General features: G+C 45.6%; 1 long non-coding RNA gene across 2 annotated transcripts in view; it reads right to left on the bottom strand.

Moving 5' to 3' along the window:
* LOC148124709 (uncharacterized) overlaps positions 1-12,486 on the bottom strand; it is a 529,533-nt gene that overhangs the window by 155,811 nt on the left and 361,236 nt on the right. The window lies entirely within an intron of this gene.

Genomic DNA, 12,486 nt, shown 5'->3' with positions numbered 1-12,486 from the left:
TGCATTCTAACCACTGCACCACCGCAGCTCAGCTAGCCAATAATCAGCCTCCTTCTTCCTGCCCAAATCTGGACTTGAAAAACACACCCAGAAAAATGCACTTATACACAACCAGAGACCAGTTCTGGAGAACGGATAGCGGAAATTTTGAGTCGTTTGGAGAACCAGCAAATCCCACCTCTGACTGGCCCCGCCAACCCCATCTCTTCTCTGCCTCCCATTGAGTCCCAGTTGATCAGGTGGGTCTCCTTTGGTTGCCCTGCACAGGAGAACGGAGCTGGAAAGCAGGTTAGTGGAGTTTCCCCTGCCACGCCCACCAAGCCACGCCTACAGAACCGGTAGTAATTTTTTTTTGAATCCCACCACTGTAACACAATCCTCTTTTCCTTTCTTGCACAGGCTGAGTGGAAGGCCGACCCCGGGACAGAGGCAGCCGATTCTGCCCAAAGGCAGGTCCTGGAGCGCAGCCAGAGAGGGACTCCCCAACTGGAGGGGACCATATCAGGAAGCTGAGCGCTGGGACAGAAGGCCAACAAGAGGGGAAAGGGCAGTAGGACAGACCGGCCCATGCTGGGACATTCCGGCCAGAGGTCAGAGATCAGGGGGCAGGAAATCATTTTGTAGCCAAAACCAGGAAGGAAGGAAGGAAGGAAGGAAGGAAGGAAGGAAGGAAGAAAGGAAGGAAGGAAGGAAGGAAGGAAGGAAGGAAGGAAGGAAGGAAGGACAGACGGGTGGAGAAGGGTGGGTGGTAGCTCAGTTGGATCAGGGAATAGGAAGAGAGTAAGCCAAAGTCAGGACTGTGTCCCAAAAAGAAATCCAGGGTGAATTGCCAAGGTTGAGGCGGAGACAGAAAGCCAGGCTCCATCCATGAACAGATCCCGGGGAAAACCCCTCTCAGCTCAAGATTTGGGTCTCCAACGGGGGCTCCGGCTGCTGGTCCAGCCAGGGAAAGGAAGACGGGCACCCCAAGACTCCACAGGCCGTCTCCCTTCCTTGGGACTCGCAAGGGACTTCTGCTTGGCGACGTTGAATCATTCAAAAATATCTATGGAGCGGCGAGCAGTTTCGCTGCAAAGCACGGTCCAACATCTGGCTCCATCTGTCTGGCGAGCCTTGCGCAAGAACCAGGCAGCCCTAGGAAAATGGAAGAGCCACAGCTAATAGCCCAGGGATTTATTTGGGGAATCGAAGGAAAGCTGCGATGAAAGAGGGCAGCCAGGCATGTCTGCAAAATACGATCTTTAAAGTCATGGAAATAGCCATGGCACGCAATGAAAGGAATTTCAGAAAGTCTGAAATAATATAGGGGTCTCCCACTTGAACAGGGACATGAACTACAAGACCTCCAAAATCCCTTCCAACTCAACTCTTCTCTTCTCTTCTCTTCTCTTCTCTTCTCTTCTCTTCTCTTCTCTTCTCTTCTCTTCTCTTCTCTCCTCTCCTCTCCTCTCCTCTCCTCTCCCCTTCCATTCAGTATGCTATGTTTTTCTTGTCCAATTGTGGCCACCATCTTAACTTACCCAGTGACCACGTCTGGATACATCTAAAGCAGGGGTCTCCAACCTTGGCAACTTTAAGACTGGTGGACTTCAATTCCCAGCTGTGCTGAGGAATTCTGGGAACTGAAGTCCACCAGTCTTAAAGTTGCCAAGGTTGGTGATCCCTGATCTAAAGGATCGAAAGGCCATTGTGGAAACAACCTTTTTCATAAAACCAAGAGTCCCTCAGCTTCGTGGCCCTTCTGTTTCCTCTACCCAACATCTTGAAGTATGTGTTTCACTTTGGAGCTCCAAGGCATGTGGTCCTGCTGTCCACCATTAAACCATCTTTCCAAACAGCCTCCATGTTTCCAGTGTCTTTCTTCCCCACTTGGAACTGAACCCAGAGGGATATTTCTTCCAACAGAACAACAAACTTGGATAAAAAAGGGATGGATTCGTTAACAGGCAGAAGTGGGGTCCTGCTTCACCCACTTTGGGGGGGGGGGTTTGTCCCTCATTACGCTGCCCAAATCCTGGCACGGCTTTGGGCACCTGGGCGGGCATCTCCTGCCCCATCGCTCCAAGCGACTTGACGAGAAACGATTTTTTGCAAACTGCTCGGGATTACTGGGAGGGCAGAAGTGGTCGGCCAGCCTTCCCTGCAGAGGGACAAAGAACCAACTTTGCCAGCTTCCCACCGACCGATTCCCTGAGAACAACACACGGATGATTGTTCCCAGACGTTTCCAAGTGGGCTTGACCTTTCCTGGTGGGCAGCACCGCCAGTCTCGGGGGCGGCATTCGGAGCTGGGTGGCACCAGAGCGGTCAGATGGCAAGTGGTGTTGCGGTGGGTGGCAAGGCAGCCTGGTGGGTGGAGGAACGTGATGCCCTTTGGGGTCTGTTGTTGGTCTGCAGACCACTGTCGCCAAGCCGGGCATGCCTGGAGGGTGGGCAGGGCTTGGGCAAGCCTGCTGGTCCTGGGAGAATGACTTCGGAAGCCGGGTCGAGAAGGCTTTGCACAAGAGAGCCTGTCTCTGCAACCAGAGACATCAACTCCACCCCTCCCAGGGGCTCCAATTAACAGATTAAGCCATTCCTTTCTCCTCCTCCTCCTCCTCCTCCTCCTCCTCTTCTTTTCTTTTTCCTGCTTGCTGTTATTATGCACCCCGATAAAACCGGCGACAGCTGTTGATAAAGCGTCTGGCACCATCTCTTCCCGCTTGGCAGCAGCTTCTGTCTAAAGCCATTCCCCACGGGGTCCACATGACCCCCCACCCCCCAGTCATGGAAGAGAAACATTCTCTAGATATTTGCATCTTGAGAGAGGCTGGGATGGAGGGGTTTGAGGGGGCGACGGCTCTTTCCGTGGCTGAAATCCAAGTCCTGGGTTGGTTCAGCAGGAAGTGGGTGGGAATGGGCGACAGGCAGCACCCATCGGCTCAGACGTTCCCGGCAGGATTCAGAGCATCTGAGAAGGACGCCAGAGCCAGTCACAGCATCTCTTCAGAAGCCTCTTGGTCCCCCCTGGGCCTTGGCCAGATGCAGACTGACAGAGTTGGAAGGATCCTTTAGGTCATCTAGTCCAACCCCCCACCCAAGCAGGAGACCCTACACCATTTCTGACCGATGGCAGTCCAGTCTCTTCTTGAACGCCTCCAGGGATGAAGCTCCCACAACTTCTGCAGGCAACTTCTGTTCCATGGGTTGATTGTTCTCCCTGTCAGAAAATTCCTCCTTATTTCCAGGTTGAATCTCTCCCTGATCAGTTTCCATCCATTATTCCTTGTCTGGCCTTCAGGTGCCTTGGAGAAGAAACGGGCAAATCTCAGTTAAAAACAAACACATTTACAGATTGACAGAGTTGGAAGGGACCCTGTAGGTCATCTAGTCCAACCCCCCTCATCCAAGCAGGAGACCCTACACCATTTCTGACAAATGGCAGTCCAAATGGCAGCTTCCGAGGGCAACTTCTGTTCCATGGGTTGATTGTTCTCACTGTCAGAAAATTTCTCCTTATTTCCAGGCTGAATCTCCCCTTAATCCGTTTCCATCCATTGTTCCTTGTCTGGCCTTCGGGGGCTTTGGAAAATAGCTTGACCGCCTCCTCCTCTCTGTGGCAGCCCCTCAAATATTGGATCACTGCTCTCATTGTCTCCCCTGGTCCTTCTCTTCCCTAGACTAGCCATGTCCAGTTCCTGCAACCATTCTTCATATGTTTTAGCCTCCAGTCCCCTAATTACTTCTTGTCCTGCCTTCAGGTACTTTGGAGAGTAGGCCCCTCTTCTCTTGGACAGCCCTTCAATCCCTGGAAGATTCCTGCATTAGAAGGATTAACAATAATACTTTCCTGCATCAGAAGGGTATCGGAACCTTGCTTTATAATTTATAATTAGCACAAACCCGGGGTGTGTCCACAATAGGCATAGAACAGAGAGTGAGTAACAGAGGCATGTTTTGGTAAAGAAAACCTTGTGGAAATCATTTGGACGGCAGCCAGCTCCGGACTTCAAACAGATGGTGGGAGAACCAATAAGGAAGTCATTGGGCAATTCCCTGATAGGTGTGAATGAGGCTGGTTTCCTGCGCTTCTCATCTTTCTCTCCCAACACTGGAACCAGCTCCAGCTCCTAACGTGGCTATTTAAAATATCTTCCCTGTTTGCCTGGGAAGATGCTCCCATGGAAGGAAAGAGTTGGGATCTTGTCTACAGACTTTGCCTGGATCCAGAAATAAGAGCCTTCTTTGCCATGAGGAAGTTGGAACCAGAAAACAGTTCAAGGTGGACTGACACCGCTGTATCTCCCCTGCTTCCATTGTCCAAAGAAGCTTTTCCAAAGGCAACTGGTTTTTATTGGGTTTTTTATTGGTTCACTTTTCATCCAAGAAGCTTCTTCAGTTTTTCCTCTTGGATAAAGAAGCAAAACGGTTTCAATGAAAAAAAAAACCAAGAAAGTCCAGTTGCTTTTGGAAAAGCACCCTTGACTTGGATGATCGAGAATCTCCGTAGACGTACCTTCTTCCGTCGTTTAGAAAGGGCTCCGGGGCCACCCGAGTGAGAACCCGGGTTGACCATCCTTGAATTAGACAGATGTTTGGTTTCCCTGGGTTTGTGCACTTCCCTCATCATACTTCCCCAGAGGCAATGCCCAGAGTGCAGTCCAGGAACACTCAAACTGATAAAAAGTGGACTTCTTTGAACATCTCTTGGACCCAAGATTAAGGAGATTAAGACATCAAGAAAAGTGGAAGCAGGCAAGAGACCCCGAGCAGCTTCTGACTTGAAAACATCAAGTTACCTTTTTTTTTGAAGCACCTGGTGGATCAGCTCAGCATTGACTTCAGTCTGCAGAAGAATGGCCCCCAAACTCCCATGTTTCTCTCCCATTAAGACTCCTTCCTGCTACCGTCTTGATCTAAAGCAGGGGTGTCCAACCAGCAAAGCTGGCTGAAGAATTCTGGGAGTTGAAGTCCACAAGTCTTAAAGTGGCCAAGGTTGGACACCCCTGATCTAAAGCCTTTGCAAGCTATCTGCCTGAAGAAATTGACGAAAGCAAGCAGGAACTCATCTTAGGCAGCCGGTCAAAGAAAGCAACTTTGGTCATGAACCGTTCCATTGCCCAGAAGGAAAAATCCGTTGTCAGCCCAGTGAAGGAAACAAGCAGGATTACCCCTGGGTGAGATGACCACTTTGCTGAAGGAAGCCTCATGCGTACATTCTCCTTCCAAACTTAACGGGCGAGGACTTCACAAACATGTCCCTGTTGTTTTCTTGGCCAAAGTATGGAAGTGGTTGGCTTTTGCTATCTCCGGGATGTTTTCTGCGCTTTCCAGGCCAACCTCCAGGCCTGTGTTACCACATTTAGGACCCAAACCAGGCCCCACTTGGAAATCAGCCAAGGTCAGCCACGTCCTGCCTCACTCACTTCCTGATGAGGTCAGGCTTATTTAACTGGTGCTGAGGTCATTTCTTTTCTCCCATTTCACCCTGTGAGTATGTGGGCACCTTTTTTTATAAATAAAAAAAATGTGTTCATGTTTTCAAAGTTCTCCAAATTGGTTTTATGAGTTGGTTTACCTTCGAGCGCCATATAAGGAGACCATGGGACATCTTACCTCATCCCATATGGACAATGTCCCATCTGTTATAGGCTGTCCACAATATTGTTGAACTTACACTCTGGAGTCCTGAGCTGGAAGGATTCTTGGGAATGGGACCCTTGAGGCTGAGAGTAACTAAGGTCTTCTGAAGCAGTGAGTTGGGGGCTTTCCTCAGACAGAGAAGGGAAAGCCCCTCCCTCATTAAAATAGCGAGAACCAGATAATGCCCTCTGAGCTTCCCACGCATTCTCCAGGGGATCTAGGAGAACTTTACTGTGGCCAACCTGCTGCAGGGCAGCTCACAATGGACAATTCCATGCAGGATAACTCACCACAATAAATGTTATCTCACTGTTTCTTCGACACTGTTTCCGTTTTTGTCAATGGAAATAACGTCAAAGAAACAGTGATGGACATTTATTCCGTTGAGTTATCCGGCATGGAATTGTGCCGCGGTGAGTTGTCCCATTCTGCTCTCAAGGAGCTTTAAGAACGGCCCAACTCCAAAGAGAAAATTGGATTTGCCTTGTATTACAATAAGCACTTGGGAGCAACAATGGGCAGAAAATCCTTGACCACCTCCTGAAGCCAGAAATGTGCTAGCTTTCCAACTGCTTGTTCTAGCACTCCTGTTTCTGAGTGTTTTTTTTTCCTTCCTTCTTCCCAGTAGAGTCCAGTAGATCCAGAAATTTCAGCCTAACTCTACATGGATGGTTTTGATCCTACAGGAGGGCAATATATGGTATTCTTATATGAGCTCACCCAAGATCTTGTGGGTGAGATAGTTGAAACTGCATAAGATCTAACAATCTTGCAGGATTTAATATTTTTAATTTTCACAGCCAGTGTCTGAAAAGGATCTCTAAACTAAACCTACTTCTAAATACCGTCTTTTTCTGCAGTTCTTTTTTTTACAAAATCTAAGTAGGCTCATAATCCAGCATCTCTTTTACACCACTTTGACTACAGTTGTGTCTGACAAGGAGTAGATTTTTATGGGTGTTGTATTCCACCTACTCTCTCACTGACTAAGGCGCATACCCGACCTGTCCTCTTGATACCGTTTCCCCTCAAAAAAATCATTTCTCCTCTCATTGCTTTTATGGGACTCTTTGGGGCGATAATCTCTTCTGTAGGCTGATTATATTGCAGGTTAGATTTCAAAGCCACAACACAATCAGTTTTGCTGGTGGGAAGTGATGACAGAGAACTGAAATATCAAATTGGATATTCTCTAGGAAACTGACAAAGAGAGTATGAAATGGCTCGAGATCGGGATCTTCCAGAAGTTGATTCTGAAATTGACTATGTGGTGGGGGCCACGAGAAACGGGAGGGAAAAGAGAAAAAGTGTTCAGTAAGCAGACACAACAGGCAAATGTAGCTTCCACAGTTACACAAAGGAAAGGTTAAAAAAATTAGGCTAAACCCAAGCGTAGAATTGCGGTAGCATTGACTGCTCCAAGCGTATACTCCAAGGCTGGGATTCTACAGGTTTGTACCTATCCGCTAGAACCGGTTGTTAACATTCTAAGCAGTTCGGAGAACCGGTTGTTAGAAGGAATTACTGGCCTAATCCTGTAAGGCAGGCAGGAAGGAAACATTCTGGTGTTGCTTACAGAAACTGCCTCTCCGTTGACCCTTATTACATTCTTGGCAGGACTGGACTTCCTGTCTCTGGAACTTCTCTGGAGTTTCTTTTCCCCTCCTTTGCTGGTACTTTCCTTGGGTGGAGGGACCCTTCAAAGTTACAATGGCACTGAAAAAAGTGACTTGTGACCATTTTTCATACTTATGACTGTTGCAGCATCCCCACAGTCATGAGAGGCCAGGCAAGGAGATGCGTGCCTTGATGTGAGTGATATTGAGTTGACCACGCCCATCCAATAACATGACCACCAAGCCACATCCACCCAGTCACATGACCACCAAGCCACGCCCACTACCTAAGCCACGCCCACAGAACCAATTGTTAAAAAAATTGCATCCCACCCCTGATATACTCTGCAGTTACAAGGCTTCATGCTCCCATTTAAAGCATGGCATAGGCACATTCTTCTGCCTCTCAGAATAAAAGAAAAATTGAATTGGAAGGGACCTTGGAGATCTTCTAGTCCAACCCCCTGCTCAAGCAAGAAACCCTATTCCATTTTAGAAAAGCGTCTTCTTGAAAACCTCCAATGATGGCGCAACCACAATTTCTGGAGGCCAGCCATTCCGCTGGTTGATTGTTATCACTGTTAGGAAGTTTCTCCTTAGATCTAAGTTGCTTCTCTTCTTGATTAGTTTCCATCCCTTCTTTCTTTTCTTTTCCTTTTTTTGTATATGTTTTGTTTGCAGTTTTTCCTTTAGCAACCAGCATTTTTTTGTGGACAGAGCAATGACTGTGTTAACGTATTTTTCACACAGTGCTCACAGTAATAATACATACATACAATTTTTTTATCTTCCAACTTCGGACCTTAATGTGCTCATAATAATTATAACAGGTTCTTTCATATATCAATATATATTCTACTATTTTCCCAATTTATACATTTCTTTATTTTTCCCATTTGTTGGGGTTCTTCTGTGTTTGCCTCATTATCTTTAAACAATGCTATTCTCTCTTTATGATTTTTATCACTTCCTCAAAAAATATATCAATAACATTTCTTCATACTGTATACTTATTAACCCCTATTGTCACTAATATTTTAATATTATAGATATCAGTCAGTATTCCACCACATTTTCAATATCTCAATTTTCTATAAACACCAATAAAACCAGTTATCAATGATATGTAATCAATCACAAAATTATATCTCTAAATTCCCTGAATTTATAGTCCTTGAAAACTATATTTTCCAATATGTTGTTTTTTTCATCCTGTGAATCAAAACAAATTTAGATATTCCTAGTCCTAATCTACCACCTCCTAATCTTAATATAGTTATGTTAATAATAAATTCTATTATATATCTATATGCTACTATTTCCCCAATTTAAACTCTACTTATTTCTATTGGCTTTCAATATAGTTATTATATTGCAGGATATTGTCTCTATCCGTCATCTCTCAGCCTTTTTAGAATTTTATCTTTTATTGATTTTTTGGTAATTCTGTTATGTTTCTCTTTTGGGATCCTATATGTCTTTCTAGAATTTTTGCACATTAATTGTTTCTTCTACCCTTCCCTTTATCTCTTTTTGCTTGCATCTTTTGAATATCCGTCCATAACCCTTCCATTGTTTTAAAACATCACCCTTTTCCCCTCTCTATTCTGTTGTAGGCTCTTAAGGGATTTTCTATTTGATTTTTAGTATTTATTATTGCCATCTTTTCAGTATTTTGTTCTTCCAGTCCAATCCTCTGCAGGGGGCTTTATGCCACCCTGATCAAATTGGTAAAGAGCAACAAAGAAGATCGGGGGCTGGATGCCAAAAATATGATGAACGGTTGTAGGAATTGGATTTCTTTAGTCTAGTGAAGAGAAGGTGTCATGAGTCCGAATCTGAGGAGGAAGATGAACAGCTGACGGGGAGTGGGGGTGGGGGTCCATTGGCTGTGGAGGAAACTGGGGAAGGGCAAAGTCCAGGTGGGCAGAGCAGGGCAGAGGTAGAACAAGGGAGAGGGAGTTCAGAGGAAGACACAGGCCCACCCTCTCTTCATCCTAGGGCATGCAGAAGAAGAATGGAGAAGAGAGCAATGTGGGTTGCATGGCTTATGGGGGAGGAAAGGGCCCTGATTCCCTTCATTAGCCACAGCTGGGAATGAGAGTTTAAAAGAAATGCAAGCTGAGAACGACGTTTGCTGGGACCAAACGTCAGTTTATGTTGTGTTGACTGTGGTTATCTGCATTCCTGGCATCCTCCCAACTGTGGGTTTTGCTGTGAGTGCCTTCACATCTGGAATTCTTGCTCTTGCCCTGCCAAATTAATTACCTCAGTTTGGCGTGATTGGATTTATAGTTACAGTTTGTGCTGATCACGTGACTTGATATTCTCTACAGCCAAAGGCTGTTCCTGGGCGTGTTTTTCTCTAGCCAGAAGGTAAGCAGGACATTGGGGACAAAGTTGGAGTTAATAAAGGGACTCTTATTTATTATCTGACTGTGTTGCCTTTGTGTCACACCCCACGTCATCACAGAAGGATTAGGGGCGACATGATCTCAGTCTTCCAATATTTTAGGGGCTCAGAGAAGAGGGAGATAACCTATTATTCTCCCGAGGGCAGGACAAGAAGAAATGAGATGGAAACATATCAAGGAGAAATCCAACTATGGAGAAATTTCCAGACATTGGGAACAATTAATTAGTTATCTGCTCGAGCGGGGGGTTGGACTAGATGATCTCTGAGGTCCCTTCTAAACCTGCTATTCTGTTATTCCAGTGATGGAGCACCACAGCTCCAGGAAGCTGCCTTATTCCCTGTTCTCGCTGTTGAGAAATTTAGTTCCCCTTAGTTCTAGGTTGGCTCTCTCTTTTAAAGAGCTTGAGAAACGCTGACTAGGGAGTGAAGAGCTTCTCCTAAACATATACAATTGAGCCTTGCCGCTGTCTCTGCGTTTCTCTGCATTGGGATCCGACTGACCCTCTTGCTCTGAGTCTCTCAATAAAGCAAGCAGCTCGCAGCTCAATTCGGGCAGCCTTTGAGAGGGACTAACTTCAAACTGGCAAAGCATTTTGCAATGGCCTTCGCCATCTAGTGGTTTCACTGAGGTGAAGCAAAGAAGCTGACCAGTACAGTAGTCTGTTGTAGCTGTTCCTTCGGGCAATTGATGCTCAGAATTCATTCATTCATTCATTTTTATTGTATTTATTTATTTGATTTGTCAATGGCTTACAAGATAATAGGTATGTATAAACATGAGTAAGAATACAAGAAATAGGTGCAGATAAATTGGGACAATAGGACAGGGATAGTAGGCACGATGGTGCACATATGCACACCCCCTTCCAGACCTCTTAGGAATGGGGTGAGGTCAATAGTGGTTAGTTTGAGGTTAAAGGAGTGTTGGGGTTAGAGGATGTGACAACAGAGCCAGGTAGTGCATTCCAGACATTGACCACTCTGTTGCTGAAGTCGTACTTTATGCAATCATCTAATTTTGTGTACTACACTTAAGTCCAACTGTAAGTGGCGTAGCTCAAGATTGTCCAAGCCCCAAATTTCAAGCCTGGTGGTGTAGGGTATTCTGTTGCGAGCAGAGGAGTGTAGTACTCTTCTCGTGAAATACTTCTGGACTCGCTCGATTGTATTAATGTCCGATATACGGTGCGGATTCCAGACAGATGATCTGCATTCGAGTATCGGTCTAGCAAAAGTTTTGTATGTCCTAGTTTTGTATGCCCTAGTTAGCAATTCTATATTTTGGAGGAGAAGCTTTGTAAGATTAGATTTACAACTCTCAATGCCTTTTTGGCAATGTTTTTGGCAGTTTAGTTGTTCTACCAAGGAAGGAAGCCGCAAACTTTGCTCTTGAACTTCTCTCTCCTCTCTCTTATTGGACTTGGTTTTCTTCCTAGCTAAAGTAGGCCTCTTTTTGCTATGTTGAAAGGACTCTCTCCTTCCTCTTCATCTACTCCTTCCCTTTCACATCCTCCTCCTCCTCCTCCTTCTTGTCCCAGGCTACCAGCCAGTCCAAACACATTTGAAGAGACCCCCAACTAGAATGACTAAAGCTGATCGGCAATCCACATGCGCCGCCAGGTCCAATGGATTCCTGCTCCAGCTGTATCCTTCCAGTGCAGGATTCCTAACAAGGGGGCCTTGCAAGGGAGGCAGGGAAGGGGGTATCAAAAAAGAAAAAGTCAAAATGACAGCCACAACTACACAATCAAAACTTTGCCCCTTTTACCGCGCTTGCATGAAAGGTATCACATTTGGTTCCTTTTGTGCACTTGCTGGCTACATGCTTTTATAGTCCATTGTCATCGAGGGTTTGTGAAGGAGGAAAGAGTCTGATCCAAATCATTTATTAAGTCCACATCAGTTAGGATTTGCATTCAGAACTGATTCAGTTTTCAGTCTGATTCAGCAAATGAACCTGATTTTGTTTGGCTCTTTGGATTACACTAGCCAGATCAATTCAGTTTGAATGTGCAAACGGATTCCCCAAAAGAAGTTTGAACGTGTGAATAATCATCCACCACACTAAATTTTGAAGCCAGTTTCCAATGACTTGCCCGTAATCCAAAAACTCTGATTCTATTTGGGTTGAATTGTCTTAGAATCAAATCTCCACACTGAAATATAACATAGTCCTTTTTATCATTCTGAATTTTCGTCATGAACCCAGGGAACAGATAGATGATAGATAGATAGATAGATAGATAGATAGATAGATAGATAGATAGTAAATCCATAAGCAAGCAAGAGATCTACTTTGCAGTTGTGAAGAGTTTATTTCAAAAGAAACGAGAATAGGTCTAACTTGCATTTGTTCCTATGATCTCTGAATACTAATATGTGGGGTGTTGTAGGACATGGCAACATGAAGGGTGGGGTGATGGTTCTCCAGAGGTAGGTGCCCACCCTAATTTCCCCTCCAGGTAGAACATCTTCACCAGGCAGGTGGAATCCCATTGGGCAGCTGTTGTTGCACCCCAGTTCCTGGGCTGGCGAAGACAGGTGGTTCCCCTTCCCACCAACTGACCTTAAATAAGCCTGAGGTCCAGTTTGTGGACCAAGTGAGCAGCAGCAGCATTATTGACTGTGATCCACTGCGGCTACTTTTAACTACTCTTCTGAAGTCCAGAATGAAGTTTTAGGAGGAGTCATTTCTTTTCTTCTCCTCTTCTAGATTTAAAACTTCTGTCCCCTTTAGGAGATGGGCTGATTCCATCTGGAGAAATCCCCAAACTGGATGCATTTTTAAGTAAAGGACCGGGCCGGCTTAAGAGCAGAAAAATAAGTCGTGTC

Source organism: Pseudonaja textilis, chromosome 13 (assembly GCF_049901715.1).
Source record: "Pseudonaja textilis isolate UNSWEBS1 chromosome 13, rPseTex1.2, whole genome shotgun sequence".
NCBI lineage: Eukaryota > Metazoa > Chordata > Lepidosauria > Squamata > Elapidae > Pseudonaja > Pseudonaja textilis.
This window is presented reverse-complemented; position numbering and strand designations above follow the sequence as displayed.